Source organism: Eumetopias jubatus, unplaced genomic scaffold (genome assembly GCF_037043125.1).
Source record: "Eumetopias jubatus isolate StellerSeaLion01/CBP00866 unplaced genomic scaffold, mEumJub1_p1.0 scaffold_2, whole genome shotgun sequence".
NCBI lineage: Eukaryota > Metazoa > Chordata > Mammalia > Carnivora > Otariidae > Eumetopias > Eumetopias jubatus.
The window spans coordinates 47,676,657-47,698,072 of NW_028274808.1; the positions used below are offsets into that span (position 1 = coordinate 47,676,657).

General features: G+C 44.2%; 1 protein-coding gene across 4 annotated transcripts in view; it reads right to left on the reverse strand.

The window, feature by feature from the left end:
• EBF2 (EBF transcription factor 2) overlaps positions 1 to 21,416 on the reverse strand; it is a 183,532-nt gene that overhangs the window by 68,932 nt on the left and 93,184 nt on the right. The gene's annotated exons all lie outside the window — the stretch shown is intronic.

Here is a 21,416-nt window from a genome sequence, read left to right on the forward strand (position 1 = left end):
TCGGCCCTCATACACGTTCCCTCACATATCTTCCCTGTAAAATTGGGTATTACCTCAGGGAGATGCTGGGAGAATTACTTAGGTGCTTTGGGAAACAACTTAAAACACCTTTTAGAACTTTCTTATGAAATAGCAGAGATTGTTAATGTCCCCACCATGGCGTCAGCCTTCGGTAAATAACCATGACACATTTAGCAAATTGTCTTTCTACTCAGTGAAAAAACGATCCCACGCAGGTAACCCTCCACCCAAAGGGCTCTGTTCATTTCCAGAAAATAGATGACACAGAAGGAGAGCTCCGTGGATAGTAATTAAGTCACCAAGTTAAGAAGAGATCAATGCTTACACTTTAGGGGTTAAACCAAGAGCTGATTACAGCAAGAAGGAATTCATGTTCTGTATTCAGCTGTTAAATAAACTGGGAGTTCTGTGTTTGGTGTCTGAAACATCTTTCGGAACACTAAATCAATTTAATATCAATAATTACCAGATAGATGCTAGATTAAATGAACCAACACAGATAGCTTTGTTCACAGAGAAAACAGGGCCAAATGGCCTTCATTAGCATGACTAATCCCGGAGTTCTGTGGTTCGATAATCAGCCGTCTAGGCCTGAATTGTGACTCTTGCAATATACAGTTTGGCATAAGACATTGTAAATCCAGCTCTTCTGTGCCTTTAACATACATGCAGAATATCAGAACAGCAAGGTGACATTTATAGCGTCCCTATTAGCCACGACTGTGCCCACTGGTGCTCGGAAACACACCAGACACACAGAAAATGAGGAACTCGCTCTTCAGCTCGGGGCTGAGGCTTTTCCCAGACCTGTTTCTGGGGTGCTTTAGAAACACCTGCTTTGGCCTTGGGGGGACAATCTTAACAGGAGTTTCAAAAACCAGGCCTTTCTTCACAGCTCTCCAGCAGCCCCGGGATGCTGGTCCCTTTCCTAATGTGGCAATTAAAGGATCGCCTGGGCCCTGTAACTGAAGGCTTGGTAGTATTTTCACCTCAGACCCTGAGAATGTTTCCCCTTTTTGGAAATTCAAACACATCTTTTTTCCTCGTAACTTGTCAATTTTGAGAATTATAACAAATTTCATCCCTAAACAACCCTGTGGATTTCAGGTTTTCTCTCAGGCTCTCTTAACTAGAAAAGAATGGGCTTTTCAGAAAACCAGGGGCATACAAAACGAGCCGAGGAAGGTCGTCAGAGTGGCATGGGTGGAAACTGGGGAATTGTCAGGACCTGGGTTCCACCACGGACATTTGGACGTGCAGGGAAGTGTTGGCAGAGCACTGGGTACCTCGCAGAAGGGGGCTGTGGACGTTATCATTTGCCGGCCCTGATTCTCGCTAATCCTCGAGTCCACCCCCTCACCCTTAACCTACCATTACATCACCTCAGCCAGCCCTTGTGAATACACTTCACCAGCTGCCCTTTGAAGAGTGAGCGTGTGTGTGTGTGTGTGTGCGTGTGCGCGCACGCGCGCGCGTGCACTACCAGAAACACAGATTAGCTCTTCAGGGCCCGATCACTGGGGGGCCAAGCCTCTGCACGGTCTCCGGTGGAGGTCTGTGAGCCTCGGGTCGGAGCAGCTGCCTCTGAGTCATGGTGGGCGGTGGGGCCCCAAATCCCTTCCTAGCTGATCTGGGGAGAGGGAGAAAGCACTCAGCTTTTCATTTCCATGATAGAAAGGAAGGGTTTTTTGTTGTTGTTTTTTTAACAGCCCAAGCAGGGAATGCATTTTAAAGTCAAGTATGACTCTCCCTGTACTTTGGTTTTGAAAATCACAGACTCAGATTATAAATGTTCCTAGAGCCCAACTGATACGTGCAAGTACCAGCCAATTCCTTGCAGGCTCAACTCCCCTTTGCAACGCACGTGTGCACTTGTGTGTTGCTCACTGTAACGTTTCTCTTACTTTCCCCGATTCACACAACTGCCAAGTATTCCTCAACCACCGTACCTAACAGGTGCCCTAAGGAGTTCTTGACTCAAACAGGCGGTCAACTCAGAGAGGCAAAGAGAGTCCTTCTACTGTGAGGCAGGACACCAGTTGCATGTCCCCAGGTACCAAGGCCACAATGCAAAGTGAGAGGAGGACCCCTTCATCCTCTCCACATGGCCACCTGGTTGAGAAGTCAAGGGTTTCTGTGAATTCTCTGGGACTGAGTCAAAGGCAGGCTGGCTCACCCACTGTAGATGCTATTGCAAAGGAAGGCTTTTAAGAGACCTCAAGCCTGGCCAGTGAAGTTTCTCCACCCACCCCCACCTCTCCTATCTTCCTGGTGCTCTTCTCAAGTCTTGCTAAGAGCAGTAACTAGTGTTTGGACTGGATGGTGATCAAGTCTCTTGGGGGGATCACGTGAAGAGGTGGATAAGACTTGTGCCTCTGTGAGTGCAACATCAGTCTTTATACCTCGACTTTGGCAAAGGAGACATAGCTTTCTCTCTAGGCATTCCCCTTCTCTGATTCAGAGTTCACCGTATTAAGGGTTTTCATTTAGTCAGAAAGTGTGCATTGGTCCCACTCTCCATGACGCTCATTGACTCCCCAGACGTGTTCCACAAACTCACAGAGGTATGAGTCCCTCCCACATTTCCAGACTATTTCCCAAGAGATTTGAACACCATCAACCCAGGCAATTGTTTATTGTTGCCTATAAGACTTGAGAAGTATGCTAGAAAGTTCTATTCATAACCTTTGGAGCCATCGAGGTTCACCAAACTACCCAGAGGGTATGAGAAGAGGACCTCCACCAGATCAGAAATGCCCTGAAATCAAGAAGGAAGTCCCTATGATCCTTTGGGGCCAGCAAGAATATCTAGAAGTCCCTGGACGCAGGAAAAGGAAGAGAGTTTCAAGACCGTGATAGTTTTGAGTGTCAGCTCGGCTAGGCTCTAGTGCCTAGTTATTTAATCAAACATTAATCTAGGTGTTGCTGTGGAGCTATTTGTAGAATGTGGTTAACATCTGCGATTGGTCAGCTTTAAGGAAAGGAGATTATCTTCCTGTTGTGGGTGGTCTCAGCCAGTTAGTTGAAGGCCTAAAGCAAAAACGGACATTTCCTAGAGAAGACATTCTGCTTCAAGATTACAGCACCAACCCCAGGCCAAATTTCCAGCCGGCAAGGCTGCCCTATGGCTTTTGGACTTTCTAACCCCACTCCACCACTGCATGAGCCAATTCATGTACATATATAATCTCCTATTGGTTCCTCCCGAGAAAGAATTTCCATCATTCTAGAAAGTTAGAGATGCAAAGAACCTAACAGTAGCAAAGAGTAGGCACTTTTCTGCCTCGGGGGATAGCTCCTGGGTGAGCCATTCCATTCTTGGTGTGCATTAAAGCTCCTGGGGAACCTTCCCTTCTGAGTGGTAGAAGGGGGGCGGGGGAGAGGAACAGGGAGGATTGCTGTGGTTCATGCTCCTGTGGCCTCACAACAGTCATTTTTACACAACAGACTGAAAAGTACTCCACTGGAACTTAAATCCTAAACAGAGTGAGTTTACTTGATATTGATATTGATATTGATATTGATATTGATATTGATATTACGGCGCAGCTACAAGGGAAGTGTGTCAAGTACGTGGGCTTTCTTTCCTTCTCTGAGAAATCCTCTATTTTTCCAGAAGAGTTCCATAACTCTGATAAGAAAACCTTGTCAAAAATAGAACCTGGCCTGCATTGTCTCAGGAAAAGACCAGAATGTATTGCTTCCATTCCACACAAATGGGAAACAGAAGGAATCATGCCCATTGTATAAAGGAAGAAGGCTTGTCCCCTTCTCCACAACTGTAGCCAAACTGTTAGAAACAGTCAGAAATGGGTTAGAATCCGGTCGGGGTGAATGTTTTTCTTTAGGATGAATTCAGTTAGAAAAAAAAGAAATGCACAGTTAGCATGGATTCCTGAAATCTTTACCCTGCTTTCTTGGGGTGGTTTGGCATCCAAGGTGCACATGCTGATTTCCACAGGCTGTAGGAAGAGAACAACATTTTAGATACCTGGTCATCATGGGTGTTAAGTCTTAGTTCTTGCTGCGGAAGAAAGAGACCCCTCAGATTTTTTCATTTGCTCTTATTCGACACATTTCACCTTGGAGATGGAGACTGGAAATGAACTAGAGAACTGTGGGACCACAAACACACCAGGAAACAGTCCCTGCTTTCCAAGATGAACCTGCTATGTGGGAGGCCCCTATCTACAGAGTTGCTTCAGCATTATCAACACTCGATACATGATAGTTGTTAGTATTATTATTTTTAGTTCAAAAAAGAACTGTACAGAGAGATTTCAATTGAAAATAATACACCTGATGAGGGAATGCCCTGGGGCTTAGGGGGAGGGGTGCCCGGGGGCTGGGGCCCCTGGGGTCTGGGGCCTACGAGGGCAGAGTTCTCCTCAGCAGCATCGTGTGAGGAGGGGCTAGAGCCTGGCCAGAGGCTGGAAGCTCACATCCCATCAGTGGGGCCCAAGGCTGTGGGGCCCAGGCAGAGCCCACTTAAAAAAAAAAAAAAAAAAAAGAGGGTATGTGGGTGGCACAGTCAATTAAGCATTTGAGTCTTGATTTCAGCTCAGGTCATGATCTCAGGGTGGTGAGATCATGCCCCACGTTGGGCTCTGTGCTCAGTAGGGAGTCTGCTGGAGATTCTCTCCCTCTCTCTCCACCCCTCCCCCCTGCTTGGGCGTTCTCGCGCTCTCTCTCAAAATAAATAAATAAATCTTTAAGAAAGAGAGAAAGAAAGAAAATAATGCACCTACCTAAATGCTTATTGAATGTTGGCTAGGGATCTGCTTATAGTTCATTTGAACACTCACAACAATCCTGTGAGACGGGTAGCTATAGTATCTTCATTTCACATAGATAAGAAAACTGAGGTATAAAGAGATAAAGGCACTGGCACAGGGTCCCATAGCTCCTGGATGGTGGAGAACCGACATGAGCCCAGGCAGGATGCCTCCAGAACAGACTTGCTTAACCAGTGCCCTGGCTCCAACGCCCCTCAACTTAGGGGGAGAACTAATCACTGTGATTTCTTTTTTTTTTTCTGAAGTATTTTATCAGGGTTTATCAGGTGCCTTGAAGCGCTTCATACACTGTTTATTGAGAGCAGGCACTCAATACAGCTATTTATTGTGTGATTATTATATTTTTAAGGCAGAAAACTTCTCCATTTTCGTGTTTATCCACTTTGCCCCTTCATTCCTTCCTATTGGGTACTTTTTTCTATTCTGCTTTTGAAACCTTGTAAGTTCTACCCATCTTTGGGGGCAAGCGCACACACACACACACACACACATATCATCTCCTTTATAAATCTCCATCCTTCTGGCCCACAGTGTTGCTCCTCTCCTCAGCATATCTACACACACTCATGAAGAAGATGATACTGGTCCTGGGCATCCTTCACGGCTCCTCCCCCCACCCCAAGCTGCACCTTATCCAGATCCAGATAACTAGTGGGCGGGGGGCGGGGGCAGTAATGCTGGGGCTGTGCTAGAAAGGGCGAAGATTTACACCTCAGAGAGAGAGACAGAGGGAGAGAGAGGTAAAGGGTGGGGGGGGACTTAGAAGAATGGAGCACGAGCAGTGGGGATACAGACTTCATGGTAGCTGAGGATGGGAGAGGGATGGAGAATAAAATGATGAGGCAAAATCTTATGAATGGAGTTCCCTTTAATTACTTTACTGTTCCTTGAAAGATGCCTAGAAGAAAATGAATTACTTCCAATTACTTTTAGCTGTTGAAATGTTCGGATGTGACACCATGCTGAGACAGGCACGCACAGACTTGGTTTTATTCAGACTACACTCCAAGGCTCCTCCAAGATCATGTGTATTTCTGGACTATACTGCTCATTCAGTACTTAATCTTACGCTGACTCTCACCATGTAAAGTAGTGTCGAAAAAACAGTGCTGGCTGGAAGAACTGGGCTAGAGTCCGTGACTCAAAGCTGTGTGCCTTTAGGGAAGTCACTGAACCACTCTGAGCCTCACTAATAATTTCTGCAAATAAGACAATATATGTGGAAGTGTGCTGGGGCCATCAAGTGTTACATGCACGTTACTATCGCTCAGCGCCTAGCTGGGACTCATTAAAAGCTTGCTGGTTTACTGATTGATTACTCTGGCCAGCTTCCTTAAATGTTTCTTCATTTAGTTGAGAAATGGGATAGCCATGTAAGTCAAGCAACATCCCAGATGATCCACTTGGCTCTGCAGCAGCCTAGTCCAAGAGATTTTTAAGTTTATAAATTCACTTGCAAACAAAACTTCTGTTGTTTCACGAATTTCACTCTGTTTGGGATGATGAAATTTGTCAGAAGAACCGAGAATGTCATTTTGACTAAAGGCACATTTGAGTTTGGAAGAACCCAGATTCCGAACATTGAAGTGAAGAAGTCAGGAGCGCCAGCCCCCACCTGCCTTGCCCCACCAGCTGTGGACACACAGTAGGGCATTTCTAAAAACACTGGGGGTTGAGTCGCGTCTTAAATCCAGCCATTCGTCTATTGCAGGCTACCCTGGACTGCCTGTAAGACTTTTGAGAAACACCTCAGAGCTTACATGACCTCATGAAAACAAAAAATGACTTGAAGTTAAATACAGTTGAAGCGAATGAAATTTCAAACTAAATTTTTATTGAAATTCTCTTCATTGTCAGCCGACATTTTCAATTTTCATTTCCCTGCCTCAGCCCATTTTGCCATAGAAACTTGGATGTTTTCATTGAACATCAGCCAGTGAACGCTGGACTGAAGGGGCACACTATAAATTTGGAAAAATAAATAAATGCTTCAGAACTTCCACTTGAAAACCACAGCTAAAAATGAAATCAAATCTGACCCACCCCTTTTCTTTTAAATTGTGGGAACAGACTCAGTCTGCCTCAATTTTTAAGCCCATATTAAATTTTATATAAGCACCTTGGAGATCAGTGCATGGCCTGGTCTAGGGCAATTGTGGAACTTGTGACTCATACAGCAAGGTTGGGACAACTTGAACCAGAAGGTAGCATCCCTCCTACACTGTGTTCCTTAATAAACATGTGTGCTTAAAAAATAAAAAGGGAAGAAAAATCAGTTTATGGACATAGAGAGAATAATTCACTCCAAATTGCTCCTTTGATGAATGTGGACAAAAGAATAAAATTTGTCACCCAGCTAATATTACCATCAATATTTTGTCCAGCTACATTCCTTCCAATTTAAAAACAGTTCAATATCCCTTTTACCTTCAAGTAGCAGCACTTAATAAACAGTGATGGATGGTTTTTATTTTTGTTCGCATTTCAGTCTTCCCTGCTTCTGTTACAAGGGGACTATTTTGCTTGGGGGAAATGTAGATCTTCCGTCTTTCTTGCATTGACATGCATCCCTCAAGGAAAGACGGCCATATTTAATTCATAACCCCCATCGGCTACACAAACATACAACTTCCCATCAATTAGGCAACACAGAGATGTTGTTAAAAATCAATGAGCTTATTATTAAATATATTTTTTTCATGTAGCAATAATAGTTATTGCCGCACTATTGTTATTACTGCAATGTCAGCTGTTTAGGCAGCTAAACAGCAAACTCAGAGAGTTTGATTGGTTTTGATGTTGCTAGCAAGGCGTTCTATGAAACAAGGGATCCGGGTGAGGTTTTCCTGTTGTGTCCTGCCATACCCAGAAGCCATCGAGAGAAGAGGGGAAAGGAGCGCTGTAGTGCCAGGAACCTTGGAATGGAGGCAGAAGACCTGGGTTCTAGTCCCCCCACCTTCTCCCTCCCACCCCCCACCCCGGCTCCACAGAACTAGCTGTGTGAGCGTGGGTTAAACCCTTCACTTTACTGGGCCTTAGTTTCCTCATTTCCAAAAATGAGAGGGCTATCCTACGGGATTGCTGAGGTCCCCTCCATTCTGAAATTCAGGATTTTTTAATAACTGTGGTTTTTACTGGCAAACAAAACAGGAAGAGATCGGTACAATTCAGAGACTCTCAATTGTTTCCTTTCAAAAGACTACTGATTTTTTTTTTCTTAAAGAGAGGATTAGAGTGACATTGGGGGATGGGGGGACACGTCTGAATCTGGAACAGACGTTAAATTGATCCGAAAACCAAATATGCCCATATCTGTGTTTTCATCCTCGTTGTGTGTTTATTAAAAATAATTTTGATATTTTGACACATGCCACTAACTGTGGGAGCCTCCTGCCTACAAACAGAGATGTTAAAACTGTGCCAGCACATGCAAAGGTTAAAAACAACATTGCACAGATTTTGGCAACTACATCATATGCTGTCTGGCCGCAGCTGATCTGAACTGAGTCCCCCGTAATTACAGGAGAAGGTGGAACAGGTTTGCTGCTAATTGGAAAATTCTGCAAATGGCAGCACTGAAGTAAATTGACAGTCGTTAGAATATTAGCAAAATGAGAGTACTGATTAGTAAAAAGCTCAGATGCAGACTTTTTTTTTTTTTTTTTACTGCCGGATTCTACTGGCAAATTGATAATAAAAGCTGAATTTAATAATAACAGCTGTTATTTGACCTGGTAATATTTTTTTTAATCTGTTGCTGTTCCCAGACCAATAACACATAAAAAAAGGTCTGTATCCACTGTTGCAAAATTATTCTGAATCCCAAAAGGTGGATTCAGACTTCAGAATCCGTGCAGGTGGAGTGTGCTTCGCGGGGCAGCCTGTCAGCAGGGGCATTCTAACCGAGGTGCATTCACCTGAGACACGGCTGGGGGTCTTGTGTTCGCCACCTCCCAGCGGGTCTTGGTGGACACGCCGGGGTGTAAACATGTCCTTTTCAGAACTGGGCCTGAATTCTACTTCCCAGTATACTTTAAATCTGTGACTGGTAAAAATGTCAAAGTTCACTAATTTTTCACCTTAAAGTGGACAGGAAGGAAAATTGGATGTTGCCAGACTATGAGGCTTCTATCAGCACTTAGCTGTTTGTACTTATTATTTTTCAAGCACTGCAGGCAGAGAAATACAGATGGGAAGGGATTTGGGAATGTACATATTAATTAGAATTGCTGCCATGAATCTATGGACCGATCAAGACTGCAACTCCACCTCACGGAGTTCTGTGTTACGTGGACACACGTGGATGTGCCCAGAAGACTTCCACTTTGGGGGACTCTGATTCCACTGGTGGTGGGAGTATAAATTGGTACGGTCTTCCTATTCGTATGGCAATATGGGTCAAGAATCTTAAAAATACATAGGGCCTTTGACCCAGCAATTCTATTTTAAGGGTTTGTCCCAAAGAAGGAGTCTTGGATATGCTTAACGCTTTACCTCCAAAAGATACTCCTTGCAACATCGCTCGTAATAAATATCATAATGGAAACCACATCTGTCCTGAAATGAATAATTGACTCTGACATACAGGATACCGCATCATTATCTAAAATATGTTGTAGAAACTTTAATGATACTGAAAGATAGTCTAGGAAGTTTAAACACACACATGCACACACACAGACTACAGTAGAGTCAACATAGGATAATGGCTCTTTTTGAACTACAGAGAAAGAAGAAGAGAGGAGGCTAGCCAAAGGGACGGGTGGTTATTCCTGACTGGTGAGCTCATGGGTCGTTTCCATTTTATTATCGTTTGCTTGTCCATATTCTCTAAATCTTCTAAACCAATCCTGCACTGTTTTAGTCAGAAGAAAATATATAAATTGTTTTTAGGAGAAAAAAAAATCCGGAGGCTTCCTGTGGTTGTGTTAGGTAAAAATTCGATCTGTGACAGTGGGAAGGACAGCACTCTTGAATGCCTGGTGGGCTTGTTTGACTTACAGCTCTGTTGCCTTACACAGCATGAGTCCACAGAAGTCAAAGGAAGGGAAAGGGTCAGTTGAAAGCAAATCTTAGAACTCTATGTGAAGAACTGGCCTGCTGATTATGGTTAATCTACACACACACACACACACACAAACACACACACACACACACACACACACACACTCCAACCTTCTTTTTTGATAGCTGTCTGTTCTCTGAAAAAGCAGATAGGTCAGCAACACCTTAGGCCCTGATACAGACAAATTTCCCATTACAACTCGGGATTTCATACCCTGGTCATTTTGCTATTTCCTTTTGTTCTTATTATGATAACACAGAACATCATTTATTTCGAATCAGTACAGGAGGGAGTCGTGGCAAGTTTTTAAATTTTATCTATCCACTAGTCGATCGGAGGGGTGTCGGGGGATGGACCCACACAAATCCAAATCCAGCCCACAGCCTCACAAAACACACTCTGTCCTTGCATTCTAACAAGAAAAGTTCACTCCTCACTAGACGCGGTCATGCTGCGTAGGACCCTGTTGACGGATTTCTGCATATTTCACCCTCAGCAACAAAATATTAGTGCCTTGAGCTCTCACGACACTCCCAGGACTTGAACATCAGCCAAGACACTGAGTGAGGCTGCTGGCTTTCAGAGCTGGCCTTCCAGCGCACGTACATTTGCTGGGGCAAAGGGAGATGCATTGCAGTTCTTAACAGGTCTGCTTTAAAAAAAAAAAAAAATCCGTATTAACATCCTACAGCACCATTGCCAAAAACATAAAATTCCAAAGGCAAATCCCCTAAGTTCTAGGCCGGCCAGAACTGGTCGGACTAGGCTCTGCCCAGGGACCGTAAGCTGCCATGGTAACTCCTAGTGAGGAGCACAAAGCCACACCATTAGTTTCAGCCATGGGACCAAGCCACTTCCAGGCTGTTTCTCTCCAGGAGTGTGGGTGGGCAGCAGGCAGGATCCCAACGCGACAACTAGACTCAATTGACTGTAACCCGGAATTTTTTTTTTAAGTGGCTGTTTTCGGACGGTGGTACCCGGGCACCACCCCCACCCCTCCATCCCTCCTTCCTTCTTTCTAACAGTTATGCATCGGGAAAACAAAGCGGTGAGGAGGGGGGAGGTGGGGTGTTGCTGCAGCCGGTGTGTTGCCAAATACAGTTAAGGGTGGAGAGGGAGGCAGGATTGGAAAGGGGGGTAAAAATCAAGTCACTTTCAATCAAGTGTCACACCTTTAAATAGTGGTTAAATCTTTGCATTATGCAGCTCATCCCTTTACAACATGGGGTTCCCTTAGAGAATTCCCTGTTTACACTGGGAATTCCTCCAGGGCCGCATCAATAAAGCTGAACAGATGTCAGGGTGGAATGCCAGCGGCAGTGGCTGTTGTCAGGGGTACTGGGGAGGGAGGCCCAGAACAATGACAGAGGCATCTGCTACACAAAGCCCTCACGCGTGGGTCAGGTTCTGCCAGTGTGTAGAGATCCCACCCTACCCTTTGTCTGGGCACATTGCCTTTCTTGTTTCTCGATGACAAGGGTTGACACATGTCACCCGGCCCTATCAGGAGTGTTATTTGTTTGCCACTTGCATATGCACCAGTGTTTCTGACCTCCCCCGCACTGCCGCAGAATGCATTGAGCAGTGCTGAAACTCTCCAGCGCTGCCCCAATCTACAATTTCATTATGCACTTTGAGTGGAAAGTGGGATGTAGATGTCCTTCTTTTTAATTAAAAACATGATTGATGAGACTTAACTGACAGTAGGAAATGCAATTTAAATATTCCTTAAAGAGGCACTAACCCTGTTTGTGCGGTGAGGGTTGCACGCCCGTCTCCAAAGTTGCAACCGGCGGGAGAAAGGAAATTAAAATAAAAGCCCGTTAAAGTCCGCTCGGCTGTGCAAGGGTGGTAACGTAAGCCGGCATCTGCAGCCGTGTAACCAGAAACTTCTGCACATTAGGAGCTAATGTGAGGTGTTACTTGGTAATGGTAATGTTCAGTGTGATGAAAGGCAGCAGATGAGTGGAGAAGAATATGATGTGAAGTCGTGTCAAAACAAAACACGACTACTTGGCCATATTTTTAAGGGACAGTCAGCTTCTAAAAAGACCTTCTACCAAAACTCCCCATTTGCCCGCTCTACAGATGTGGTTTTTCCCTCTGCTGCCGAGTTGCTGGATTCCTTCCTCCTGGCTCCTCTCTTGAGCTGCTTTCCTTAAACTGTCCTTTAATATATGCGTTTTAAGGGAAGTCCTCGGTGCCCGCCCAGACGGTTCATCTGCAGCCTGAACTCAGGCTGCGGTCCTGAGGCAAACAGGAAAGCGTTCACGATTTTGTTTTAAAGGCCTTCTCAGATTTATTCCCTCAGCGACCGCTAAGTTATTAGGGAAAATTATGCGAACCACAGGATACAGTAATATGCAAATCATGTGAACCCCAAAATGCAATAGTCAGAGGTGAGAGTAAGTTTTCCTAATTACAGGGCCTTAGCGTTGGTATTTTCAATCTAGAAATAATGGACGCAGTTGAATAATCTTGGTCTGTACCAAAATAGCCAAAGTTAAGATACCAACAACAATAGCAGTTCAGAATTTATTTTCAAAATAAATCTCCCTTCTCTTTCTCAGTATTGTTTACAAAGGGACTTTTTTGTTGTCGTTTCAGGATGTTTGTTTTGTTTTGCTTTGTTTTCCATGGAAACAGTTATTTTCTGAGAAACAGCAACTTTGAATTTTAAAAAAAGAGACTTTTTCCTAAATGTATACACAAGGATGGCTAAGTCTACACTATGGAGGCCTACTAAGAGCAAAATCTTTGTACATTGTTCGTGCCTACAGATTTTATTCTAGGTTTTCAAAATCCCCTAAAGAGCAGTAGATACCACACTGTATAGATCTTTCCCACTTAATTCCTAATTAAAGACTGATAAAAAAGAAAAGCTTTTACTGAAATGCTTGGATTGGAGGAAAACAATTGGAGTTGATTTTTTGGTGAGTATTTAACTAGCAAAGGTTAATTAGACTTGTAGCAATGAGATGTAAAAGAACAGATTCTGATCAATTGATTAATGAGATGTCAGAAGGTACAAGAATTCACCTTTGGGAGAAACATATTAAAAATGAAATCTATTTGCAAAGCCATAATGTCTTCCCTCTTACTTAGTTTATTAACACCAGCAGCAGCTGTAGATGTTTTTCCATCTATGACAATGTACAGAAAATTCTGGCCCCCAAATCTACCAAAAAGTGGCACCAAAATATTCCCCCCATTTCCCCTAACACCCATAAAAGTTAACAAAGACTCTAGGAAGAGGCCCAAATCTTCAGCAATCCCCGTTTCCGCTCCTCTCTGTCTGTCCTCCCCGCTCCTTCCCTCTGCGTTATACATTCAGATTAATTTAAAAGATAAGTGGTTTTGAAATTCTGGATTTGAAATTATTAAAATAGGGCATGTTATGCCCATTCTGGATTTATCGATTCATTAGCCCCATATCAATTTCACCGTTGACAAGGGTGAGGGGGGTAGGGGAAAGGATCTCCCAGACGTTTTTCCTTTCTCAACTGACGTTGCTGGCCAACAAACCCATCTCCCTGTTCGTGGCATAGATGTTCTTTGTCACAATAAACCACAGTATATTCTGTTTATATATGTCCTTCAGGCATGTCACAACAGTTTGGCATTGTGAGCGGCTCTACCACTGTGTACATTAAATAGTCATGTAGTTACATTAAACAGTGGGGAGTTCACACTTCACAACCACTCAGGGTTTTAAAACAGATGTGGGCTGTCTGTTGTCAGACTCCAGTAGAAAAGCTCAGAAGGAGCTTGGTGGGAATCTCCAAGTGATGGAGGGCTCCCCAAATTTTCCACCCAAGTTCCCTCAGCCCCCCCCCCCCATACTGCAGGGTGTGGGTGGGAGAGATTTTGTGAAACCAAAGAGAAAAAAAAGAAGGGTGGGGGGAAGCAACAATTTTCATGTACAGATATCTGAAAAAAAGAATTCAGAATTCGGAATAGTTTGTGGCACGGAATATTTTGAGCGGGGTGGGCTTGCTGGGGTATCGTGGGATTTACTGACAGGAGAATTTTTGACAGTTGATGGACAGATGAATTCCGTCATGGAAGCGTTAGTCGAAAGCGGCAAGGCCAGATGGAAACTCACAGCTTGTCTTTAATATTAATTTTCTTTTTTTTTCAGGAGATCAGAATTCCCTAATTCCCTAAAATGTTTCAATGCATCTTGAGGTATTATTTTTCAGATGCCTTTCTCCACCTACTCTTAGTAAGAGTGTTCCTTTGTGTTAATGTTATTTTTCCTCCCTTACTTTGAGGGGGGAAAAAAAGAGAGAGAGAGCCTGGTTAGTTCTTTCTCTCTCTCTGTCTGTCTGTCTGTCTTGTTGGCTCTAGTTGTACAGCTGTTGAAATTCTTCCAGCAGTTCCAGTAAATATAGAAGACAAATATCTTAACCTTATAAGATGCTAAATCTAAATGCTTCTGAAGTGATTGTGATTTTGCACCACGATGACTGAAGGAGCGGACAGTAAGATTTTCTTTGTGGCTGGATAGAAGACATAACTCTTCACTCTTTCAGGGGGTAGAAGGGACAATTGTTTCTCGGGTGTCCATCTTCTGGACGGTGAGAATTAAGTCATCTACTCTGTTCAGTGATGCTGTCAGGAGAGCACAGGGCTCAGGCTCAGAGGCCAAAGCTCTCGGCTTGGCTCTGCCTCGCTTACTGACTAGATGGTGCCCCACAAGTCACTGCCTTGCCTGGACCTCCTTTTCCCTACTTGTACAATATGGTTGGTATTGCGAGAAGGCAGGGAGTCCCAAGTGACCGCCCTGTCTCACTTTAGGATGCTCAAAATTTTCTAAGGGAAAGCTGACTACTCGTATCCAGAAGTCACAGGCTGCTTGCTTTCCTCTGCTCACCACCAAGCTTCTCAGGGACCTAGGCAACCCCTCCACAGGAGCTCAGCAAGTGGGACAGTGCCCTCCCCTCTACTCTTACCCTTTTCCTTCGGTGCCATGCAAAACGTAACTACCGTGCACTTTTTTGTTGTGCCGACTTCCCTCTTAAGACAAACATCTAAACATTTAAAACTGAGTGACCCAGGGTAATACCCTACGTCCTAACAAAACAAAGCTCAAAGGCTCCTAACTTTTCTGTTCCCTGATCTTTTCCCCTTAGTTCCTTTATTTTTTTACATTGCTGGATTCATTCAGGTTGAGAGCATTCCCTTAAAACTCAGAGATATTTCTTCTATGTCCGTGTGTTACCTCTTTTCCTTATATTGTTTCAAGTTTAATGGAAAAACATGAACGTGGGACAGCTTCCCCCAAAGTTTCATTCATCACTCCGGCTATAGGTTGGTTCCCAGTGTGCGTGTGTCCAAACACAAACGTAGGCTAATGAGTCAATCTTGGTCAACGAGGAAAATCTTTTTAATGAATCTAATGAAAACATTTAGCTAAACAAAGGAGTTTAAAACAAAGCAATGGATTGTGGTTTGCTGGCAAAATGAAACAGGGACTTCCCTACATAAGTTCAAAGACCATTTCTATGTGTCTCAGGAGGAGGAAGCGACAGTGGTAAAACCTTGGGCAGGAAGCTCTCCCTGGCCCTGATGTGTCCCACTATGTAATCAAGGATGAGCCACTTAACTTTGTTCTTTCTCTCCTTACCTGTGAAGCCGAGAGAAGATGATTAACCTGGACAAGAGAAGAGTTTGAGATAGAACAAATGCAAATAACTTTAGGTTGTTTAGGGTTCCAGATGACAGAAAGTAGGATTTACCCAAGAGTAGATCTGGCTCAATAGCGAAAAAAATTGCTGAAGTGTAACACTGTTCAAAATCATAATCGGCCGCCTTGTTAGGCCTGGTTTCCCCACCGTGATAACTAACCCATTGTCCAGGAGTCCATAAAGGTAATTACAGCATGCTGGACTCCATGACACCAAAGCCCCTTCTAATTAAAAATATCTATATTTGATGATTCTAAGACACACAGCTAAACAAGAGGGTGTTTCACAAAAAGAACCTGGAAATAGCATCACGAAAGAATAGACTATTAAAACCAAAAGAGACCTCAGAGGAGGGCCTCTGGACAGTGCCTATGTCCCCTTGAAGCTGGTGGCAGAGCCAGAGTTAGCAATGACCTATGACTGAAGAGTGTCTTACACAATAGTTTTTTCATATACCTCTTTTGAGCCTCACATCAACCTCCTAAGGTGGGATTTACTAGCTGCACATTTTACTGTCACTGAAACAAAGGACAGGAAGGGTACAGGACTTGCCTAAGTCCAGGCAGCTAGCAAGTAGAAGAGTGGAGGCTGGAACTCAGCTGCTTCCATCCCGAGCTGCACCCTGGTTCCCTGACCCTTTTCTCTCGAGGATCTCTGAACATTTCTCTCTCCATCTCAGTGTTCCCGGCCACATGCCAGACCTATGTGTTAAGAACTACTAGCTGCAGAGAATCACAATTACCAGACATGGAAAGGAACCTCGGTGGTCAGTTCTCTCCATTCTTTCATATTATAAAAGGAAACTGAGGCTTGGAGAAGTCATCATTCAGTGGGCCACCTGAAATAAAAACCTTGATTTCTGCATGGCTCCTCAAAGACCTTAAAATAGGCACCCACCCCCTTGACCAGGCAAGTCATGATTTAAACCAGGTGAGTGCAAGAATGATTTCATTCATTACATTTTCCATGTGCCTCTTGAGGGAAGGCATGTGGAATACGTATATAGAGAGAGACCCCCAACCTCCACGGCCTCCCCCTTCTCCCACACATGGTAGACTAGTAAATGTTTGCTAGCTATTTGTAAGGCTGACAGCGGGGATAATTTTTCCCATGTGCCAAACAACTTCATCCTAAAGGAAATATTTTACTCTGGCAAGATTTAATAACAATTATAATGATACTTTATATTTATACAGCACTCTATCTCCGAAATATTTTTTCAAGCATTATTTCATTGGCTAGTTGATAGGGTGTGACAGCAAACCTCATGGGTATGAAGAGTGAAGTGACATTAATGGCAGGGATACCAGCCACTCCTCTCCAGGCCCTGGGACTTTCCCAGCCCCGTGCTTCCACTGCTGCTGAGCTGGATTACGACTGGCATCCCTCCAAGTCATTACCGCACCCCCCTTTCTGCTCACCATTGCCATCTGAAATTTTGCCGGGGGGGGGGGGTTGGCGGATGGACAATAGCAGTACAGAAGAAGCAAAGGAGTCCGGGAAAAGAAGGGACAACAGAGACCTTAACTCCATTATCAGACCCCGTAGTCTGTACCTTATGCAGAGAAGCATTAAAGACATCCAGGTTGACCAGAAGGATCCAACGAGAGTTTCAGACTACTGGTTGCTGCCTGAGGGGCCAGACTCACATCCACACTACCCACTGGTTCTGTCCTCTTCCCTTCTTTACAAAACTCCCAACTCTCACCAACCCATTATTTAGAACACGCCAACAAACTTATTAAAATATCGTGGGAGTGTCCAAAGTAAGCCATTTCTGTTCCTAAGATGGCGTGGGGTTTTAGTCTCTTGTGGCTAAATTAGGGATCACTTGTTGATTCAACAGATGTTTATTGTGTATCTATTATTTGTTACACCCTGTGCTAGAGGCTGGAAATAGAAAGCAACTCATGGTCCAGTGGAGGAGATGAACACTGGAGACAAAGCTGTAAGCTGATGTGTTGAGACCCGAGACAAAGGGGAGCCCAAGATGCAGGGGAAACACGTGAGAAGAACAATGAACCCCATCAGGGAACACGGAATGGTTCTCAAGCATACCTGCCAATTTGAAAACTAGCCTTTAAGAGCCACCTCCAGCAACCTGTATTCTAATATAACCTTTCCCCAGTTGGATGTGGTATGTGTTTTAGAGGAAGGAGGGCTCCTTAGATGGTAAGCTAAATTAGACACCTCTTTTTTGAAGAATGTACAGTTCAGTCACCTTGGTATAATGTTGGTTCCTTGTCTGTCCTCAGTCTGTGGAATGAATGAAGCCCACAAGAAAAGGAGGTGTTTCCAGAGAAGTGGAAACAGAAGGACTGCACCTAAACCCTATTAAGTTGTTAAGCATTCAATTTCTCTAAACTTTTTAAGATACTGTGTATTTTTACTTGATTCATTTGCAGGATATTTTTTTTGGAGACGTTCCTAATCTGCAGTGTTGAAAACTGGTAACAAAACATACTTTCATTTTAAAAAATGGATAACTAAAAAGCCTTATACATGGGCCCATGCACTGACCACCAGCTCCTGGGACAGTATGGGTTTATGGACTCACTATTTGATGGTAACTCTGGGCACTCACTCAGGTGTATGTGCACTATACAGTATGACACTGGGAATGGCTTTCATTTGGTGCCTGTTAATGTGCATATGCTTTAATCTTAAAAAATATTGAAGGATTCTGCTGAGGGATTTACTTGACATGGGAAAAAATATATATATATATTCTAGAACATATATCACATATAAGAATATACACAAGCTACAGAACATAATAAACTCCATAAATGTCCCTTGGATTCATACACTTACCCAGACACTCAGTAACTGTCGCTGCTCCCTTGCCAGCACCCTTGCATTTGGGCGAGGCTCTAAAGTAGTAAGAGGATTTTAAAACTCTCCTCCCTTTGCTTTCCTTCTTGTATTCCAGTGCTTCCCCACACCCCTATCCTGAATTCCCCTCCCTCTTCCAGGGCCAAGCTCTTTGTTACCTGGAAGTTCCTGGGTCCTTAAATAGTCTGAAAATCGGTTCCCCCAAGTCCTGCTCAGGGCTGAGAGAAGCTGCAAAGTCCCCGGCCCTGGGAAGAGTGAGGCTTCAGGCGACAGTGTCCTGGAAATACACTGTTTTCCTTTTTGTCTGACTGGGAGAGGCATTCCTCCAGTACTTGGGGGTTTTCAAAGCCTTTTACAGTCATTAGTAGCCTGACACAACATCCCTGTGGGGCTTATCCCCCTTTTAGAGAGGCTCCGTGGAGATTAAGTGCTGGCGAAGGTCAGTGGGGGCAGAGGCTAAGCCCTAGCCCCCTCCTTAGGCCGCTTCGGAGATACATATATGGTGAGATCGTTCCACAAATAGAAACTGAAAGCCTTTTCTAACTTGACCTAAGCCTCAATTGGAGATTCTACACATATCTCCTTTCTTTGACAATTAAGTGAGGAAGTTGGGGCTGTGAGGGCCAGAGCAACCGTGGAAAGAGGAGCTCTGCTCGTCCCCGCTCACCCCCCACTTGCCAGCGCAGGGGCTGCTTCCCTTTGGTGTCACGGAACTTAGTGACTATTGTGTAGGCTCTTTTATTGGCCATGGGCTGCTGCGTGGACTTTTGCGTGGAATGGGTTGGAGGATGTTTTGCAGATGTGAATGCAGTGAGTTGCGCGTGTTTTACCTCAGTGAAGGGGTGACTTCCTTGAGCACAGGATTTTTCTCCACGAAGCTTGCCTGCAAACTAGGGTTCACATCCAAGAGGAACTTCACAGGACTCTTGTCTCTTGCAACCCGTGCACCTCCTCTCCCCAGTGGTGGAGGACCTGAATTGGACTAAGAGCTAAACATTTGTTTCTTCTATGGAAGAAAACTGTTAAACTGGGGTAGAACTTCAGAGGTCATCTGGTGGAAACACCTCATTTAAAACTGAGGATTCCTGGCTCCTGGTTCACTGTCTTTTTCTCTCTACCGTCTTACAAAGAATCTCGCACATGGTTGGCCTTCCAAAAAGCAGACAGTGACTGTTTTAGTTTGGAGACCTAGTTCATGGGTTAGGTGACAATATTCCACCTCTTACAACAGAAACCTCTGGGTTTATCTGGGAAGCTGGACAGCCCCAGAAAAACCCAGTTCTTCCCAAAACACGATGAAAGAGGCCTATTTTGATCTGGAACATTCTTTTCCTCCTTCCCATTCCTTGTTGAAAATAGAGCAGAATAGGATACCAGAGAATCCCTATGACTGTCCTAATATCTTAAGGGATCACAAATGTCCTTATCAGCTTTCAAGCAAAAGAGCAAGACCTAAGGGAGAACAGGGCCCCAGTGTGCTCCAGACCCACGGCCCCACAGCCGCACGCCGAAGGGGCCGTTGTTCCTCTTTGAAAAATGACTGTGAACAGATGAGCTTAAAAAACAGGACATCTGCATAAAAAATTCATCTTAAAATTTTTAACTTGGGCGCCTGGGTGGCTCAGTCGGTTAAGCGTCTGCCTTTGGCTCAGGTCATGATCCCAGGGTCTTTGGATCGAGCCCCATGTCCTTCTCCCTCTGCCCACTCATGCTCTCATGCTCTCACTCTCTCTCTCTCTCTCTCACTCTCTTTCAAATAAATAAATAAAATCTTAAAAAAATTTTTTTTAATTTAAGTTAAGCTAAGCATTCGTTATTTGCTTGGATCATATTGGGTACTCTACAGGGATAAAAGAAAAGCATAAGGCAGGGTTTCAGCCCTCTAAGAAGCCACAAGCTAATGAGAGAAAAAGACACAAGTGATAGAGAGCTATAAAGAAATTTATAATCTAACATGTATAAACACCTGTGTAACCATTCAGCTGAAGTAATCTTTCTCATCTCTAAACTCCCAAGAACATCCACCCTCCTATTTCTCTTTAGACCTCCAGTGTATTGCCTGCTGTAGACAGTCCAATCCTCCTGGGTGTCAGTCTTCTCTCCCCTAATAAGACTACAAGTTTCTGTAGGCAGAGGTCAAAGTATGCTGTTTGAATCGCCCTTAGCATCCAGCATAGGACTTTGTACCTGCTTGGCCTTCAAAAATGTGAACTATGTTGCTTCAGTTCTTAAGTGTGGTGGTAGATGCCACCAAAGAGTCGGGGCATCAGTGGTGTTCTGACCCATGACCCCTGTTTCACAGGATAAGATGTAGGTATTTGGGGCTGCTTTTAAGAAAGTTGTTTAACTCCTTGGACATCAGGTATCTCAAATGTAAAATAAAACAATGCATTAGATTTTAAGGCCCAAGGGTTAGAGACCTGTCCTTATTCCATGTGATAATCCTTCAAGCATCTGAAGATTGCTATGTTGCCCCTTCTCCTCCCACCCCAGCCTCATTGCTCGAAGCTTTTCCAGGCCCTGTGACCCAGACTACGGGTCCTATCACCTGCTTTCATGGCCTGCATGATTCTAATTCTCTCTTTGTCATAGGCCCAGATTGTCAATATTCTTCTGCTCTTGAGTAGAACTCAAGACCTTTGTCTTATTCCACATGAATTTCTTTTAGGCAATACCTCCCTTGTTCTATATTACATGCTGGTTCCAACCAGAAAATGTCTTTTTTTTTTTTTAACTTCTTTTTTTTTTAAAGGTTGTATTTATTTATTTGTCAGAGAGACAGAGAGCACAATCAGGGGAGCGGCAGGCAGAGGGAGAATCAGACTCCCCACTGAGCTGGGAGCCCAACACAGGACTCAATCCCAGGACCTGGGATCATGACCTGAGCTGAAGGCAGACGCTTAACCAACTGAGCCACCCAGGCTCCCCTCAAGCAGAAAATTTCTAACATAATTCTGTGGGTTGCTGACTTCAGGGGCAGCTGGGCTAAGGCAATGATGCCACCCTCTT